Source organism: Lactuca saligna, chromosome 9, assembly GCF_052625555.1.
Source record: "Lactuca saligna cultivar CGN05327 chromosome 9, ASM5262555v1, whole genome shotgun sequence".
In the NCBI taxonomy this organism is placed as follows: domain Eukaryota; kingdom Viridiplantae; phylum Streptophyta; class Magnoliopsida; order Asterales; family Asteraceae; genus Lactuca; species Lactuca saligna.
Genome location: NC_136425.1, coordinates 192,037,930 through 192,043,929, shown reverse-complemented (window position 1 = coordinate 192,043,929; position 6,000 = coordinate 192,037,930).

Genomic DNA, 6,000 nt, shown 5'->3' with positions numbered 1-6,000 from the left:
GTCCTGTCCTTCTTCCAAAGCATGAGAAACAAAAAAATTTGGAGGCATTATTGTATGTCGGTCACTCTCAAACCGTCTCTCCATCAAAAGTCGGTACCAAATGGTTATATGCTGCACACATGATACTGTTGTTATTGACTAAAAAACAAATAACTTTTAAAAGAATAAATTAACAATTAATTTACCGCTGACTCCAACCAGCCGTCGTGTGTATGCCCAAACAATGAGCTCCAAAAATCTCTATCTAACACGAAATTAAACAAACGATGCTGGACATCATATGAATGCAATACATAATTTTGAATGACATCCTCACCGCCTGCTACGTAAGGTTGCAAGCGCAACATGGAGAAGTCATGAGCGACACCAAAAACTGGAGTAGGAACGGGGGTTGTTGATTTCATATCAACCTTCTTTTTTGTTCTTCTTTTTTGCTTTGGTGTCGTGTGCAACTAAAAACAATATTGAAATGTTTAAATCTATATCTTTAATATAATTCACAAAAACATATAATCATTGGTTTATAAATAAAACGAATACCTCGGTGTAAGGAGGGCACAAATATTGTGATGGTTTTCGACTCCTCGGTTTATCGGGTGTAACTTCTTTGTCATCATCATCATCATGAAAATAATCTACATTTCCCATTATTATTAGTTCGTCTTCGTCCGGCACATCATCATCAAATTTGTTCCCCGCATTGTAATTCCTCTCCTCCCACTCCTACATTAAAAATAATACGTTATACTTAATAACGAAATACACATAATTTAATCAGCAATAATATCTAAATAAACAAAATATTTATATTAATGTAACTATAATAACCTCTTTAACTCCACTATAATCATTTACATCAAACACATCATCATCAAATTTGTTCCCCGCAAACTCATTCCTCTCCTCCAACACATACATTAAAAATATAACTTTTTACTCAATAAATAAAGACACTTTATTAAAAAGTAATTATTATAATCGTAAATGTAACATCTATAACAACCTTCTCGTCTTGAGTATCACCAAAAACATTTCCAGTTGTATGGTTTTTATTCATCACTTCATCTTGTACAACCTATATTTTCAAATATAAAATATGAACACAGATATTCATATATGTTAATAAAATTTAATAAATAGTGTAGCGTGTAACTAACCTGTTCATCATTAAAAATATCGCTCCAAAATTGGTCAATATTCACTTGTTCAACAAAAACCTCTGTAGGTTGTCGGTTCATAAACACATGCTGCTCCAATGCATGTAGCCGTTTCAACACCTCGTCTAGCTTGTGTTTCCCACTGCTCCGACCTCTACCATGAGAGCGACCACTGGACGACATACTAGACGAAGATTCGTCTTGTCTCCTAAAATGGTCCCGTACTGGGGATGGAACTGCTTTTCCTTCACCATATACATACTCTTGAAATGACATATAATAAAAAGATGTCATCTCATCATCACCCAGTAGCATGTTTTGTCTTGGTGGTACCCCCGCCTAAAAAATTAAACATATTAAAAATGCATATAAAAGTATAATAATCAACTTTATTAATATTAAACGAATTAATTTTAAACCTGCATCTTTGACCAAATCTTGTTCACGTCCACCCATTTCAATTTTTTTGTTCCGGTCCATCGTTTCATTCGAGGCAAGTCTTTATTTTTTCTCGATGCAAATCCACATGCACGAACAGCCGGAATCATCTCATATATCCATATCTACAATTTTTTACAACAATTACAGTAATAAAGGTTAAAATTAAAATATATAAAAAAAAACAATAAAACAATTTAAATATAAGAAAATTTTTATACCCTTATTGGAGCCGTAAATCCTGAGACCGAGTACTTTAAAGTTTTACCACCCTCAGAAACTGATAAATTATTATGTATCTTATTCCATGTATCTTCAAGGTCAACATAGGTAAAATCCCACAGATAGCTACCCCAAGAGAAACTAACAAAACAAAAAAACAAAATTGATTATTATATAAATTATAACTTTAATAAAATAGAATTTTTAACGTAAACAAAATATACCTATTCCAGTGATCCAAATTCTCAGCCAAATAAAACCAATCTTCTGGCACCCGATCGTTAACTTCTTTACCCAAAAAACCTTCACACAAAATGTATATCAAACATACTCTAACTGCATCAACATCGTCAAGTGCTAGGAATGTTCGATTTAAAATTAATCTTTTCAGGTCGCCTATTTTCACCGAACTATTAGTATGGTCCGGGAATAGCCGTTCACGAAGTAAACATCTTTTTTTACTGCTTATTAATTTTTCTGACCCTTTTCTCCCAATGTTTTTTGGATACTCCGCAAATTTGAAGCCGGTAATCAAACAAAACTCTTCCGGCCCATACACCATTTTCGTATTGCCTACTCGAAAATATAAACGTTTTATTCCATCTGGATATAAAACAGGGTCCGGTCGGATCTGATGAAGGAACATTTTATGAAACAATAATGCGTCCCCTTGTAAACGAGGGACATCAATAAAATAACCAAAGACAGTATCTCGGAAAATAGCACGTCGGGCATCATCTAAAACTTCAAATACTTCCCATATGTTACCGCCACAGCCTTTTAAGTTCGTAAAGGCTTTCGTATTCATTAAACTAAAATCATGCTGCAGAAAAAACACAAAAAACAAATTAGATAACTAAAAAATATTTTTTTTAAAAAATATATGATTACAAACTGCAAAGACAATTTCTTAATTACTAATATATATATTTCCCATAAAAAAACAATAACATACACATATATAAACAATTTCCCAAGTTATACAACTAATATATTAACGATAGAAAACAATATTCAACTTAAAAAATATATGATTACAAACTGCAAATACAATTTCTTAATTACTAATATATATATATATATATATATATATATATATATATATATATATATATATATATATATATATATTTCCCATAGAAAACAATAACATACACATATATAAACAATTTCCCAAGTTATACAACTAATATATTAACGATAGAAAACAATATTCCCAAGTTATACAACTAATATATAAACATTTTATACAAACAATTTCTAACAATATATATATAACACAAATTTTCAACTTATACAAATGTTTTACTTAAACGACAAACACAAACAATTTCTAACAATATATATAAAACAAATTTTCAACTAATACAAATGTTTTACTTATACGACAAACACAAACAATTTCTAACATTATATATACCACAAATTTTCAACTTATACAAACGTTATACCTATACGACAAATATATATACAAACGACTATTTTGCACTTTATATAAACAACTATACGATTAGAATATACAAGATTTCAGGTTATACAACAACTAAAAAAATATTAAACCTATCAAACACAACAAAATTAAACTTTTTTAACACATCCTTAATACAACAAATGATAAAAAAAAGAGATTGTTGACATTAAAAGAGTAAAAATTTAACCATATTTGCGGGATTGTTGACATAATCCTCCATTTTCTTCAAAAACTAGCAAAAAATCCGAGCTAAGCCAAAGTTAGAAAGAGTTTTTGTGTAGAGAAGGGTGAAAAATGAAGGAAAAAAAAACGTTTTTATAGTGAAATTGGAGGGGATTTCGCAGATGAGAAGCCCATTTCGCAGATGTGACCTTCTCATCTGCGAAATGGGTGGTTATTTTTGTAATTTCGATTTTTTTGGCTATTTTTGTAATATCATTAGTGTAAATGGCTATTTTTGTAAATTTCTCTATTATATATTCAGTAAATTAAAGAGAAAATGATTATGAATATAGATCCTCATCTCCATCGTAATCTCCGATGGATGCATTCCCTCCCTTTTATATTTTGGGGAAACTCAATTTACGTAAAAAAAAAAAAAAAAAAAAAAGTTTAATAAGTTTTTAAAACTAGAGGCAATAATTAGATTGTGTTTACATCAATTATAAAGTTGGACAAATATCTAAACGAGAAGTGATGATTTGGTATGTTGAATATCGAAGGAAGTGATTATTGACAAACTATTGGAATTGAAAACATAATTTGATATAAGGACTTTATCTATGATGGTGTGATGGTATATATAGATTCATGCATGTTTAGTGGACTTAATTCAAATTCAAAAAATTATATATATATATATATATATATATATATATATATATATATATATATATATATATATATATATATATATTAATTACCTTATAAAGCATTTTTGGTCAAATGCTGAATTTTAAGTCGTACAAACATGCAATGCATTTGTACAATCAATTTATGCATTACAAAAAGAGTAGAGTACATATGGTCAACAGTTGAAAAGGTCAAATCTCTTATCCCCTGTTCTTAGGCTATTTTGACCCGGTTCATTCTTTATCTCCGTATTTCCCCAAATCTCGCAATTTCTGTTCACAAATCTTGGATATATATCGTTGATGTTTCCATTTCTAGGGTTTAATTCATCTTTCAACATTCAACCACCATTATCACACCCGTCGTTTGGCGTGGGTAAACGGCTAGTGTGTGTGTGTGTGTGTGTGTGTGTATATATATATATATATATATATATATATATATATATATCCATTTTTAATAAAAACCTCTCCTAAACGCCACGTGTCAACCTTATACACAAGCCAATTGACACGTGTCATTCTCTCCACCTGTATACGAGTTTTTTTTTTCGCCCATATGATTGTTTAATATTGTTCAAAATTTTAAATCATTCAATATCAAATCAATTAGTATATATATATATATATATATATATATATATATATATATATATATATATATATATATATATATATATATATAATCCTAATAAAAACTCTTTTGAAATGCAACGTGTTATTTCTACAGCTTCTTCCAGCCACATGGCAGCTTTATACATGGCAGCTTTATACATCTTGAAATTAATTTTTTCCCGCCCATGCAATAATTCTTGAATACCTTAAAATCAGGAGCTAAATTTTGAAACAATCTATCGTATCACAACAAATCATGAATCTAATGCCTTAAAATCAGGAAAAAAAACTAGAAACAGTCATTAACCTTTGTCTCTTCTATTTCCCGCTCAGAATACGCTCTTCTCCGCATATCTTAACCTAAATTTTTTGGTGCTTTATTTTATGTGTAGTTTTATTATGTTGCATCGTTTCTCCTTCCGATCATCAGTAAGTCACCAAATCCACCAAAATCCGGTCATCGTTTCTCCTTCCGGTCATCGTTTCTCCTTCAAGGTTTAATTTCTTCAATAATTAGGTAAATCTCACAGTTTTCCCATAGCTACTGGTTCCCTCTTCAGTTTTATTACTGTTAGATTTATCATAAATTTACTTGAATGTAAGTAACAAAGCTCTTCTTAAACGATTTGTTAGCTACATATTTTGGCTTTAATTTTAACATGTGGAATTTGAAGTTTTCGTAGGCTTATTATGTGCATCCATTATTCAATCTATTCTAATTTGATATAATATCAGATGTAGGGATATAAAGGAACAAGTGCAGATACGAAGATCTCTTTTTTAGCAGAAGAATCAGTTCTAGGTCACCACAATGATTAAAAAAAAATCTGATTTTTTGGCTGATAACGATTCTGCTCCTCGTGGGTAACATCTCATTCGTTTTACTGTTATTTAATGTAAATGTTTCATGAATTATGCCCCAATTTGTTAAAAAAAAAAACTTTTTTTTTTCTCTTTTGCCCATCATTGCCTCCATACATGACTTATGCGTTTTGGCTCTTTTAAGGATAAAATTTTCTACTCCTGCTCTCATACTAAAGTAAGTCCTATTTTTAACGATTTCTGGTTTTGTTTAGAAAGTTCCTCAAAAAAACAAGTTGGAAAGGAAAGATGTTATGGTGTTTGATTGATAAAAGGTGCAGGAAAGGAAAGAGGATCTCTAAATACATAAAAGTCAGGAACAAAATACGAATGGGGGTATAATGGTAAACTTAATTGGTTACACTATAACTGAAGTTATTGGGTT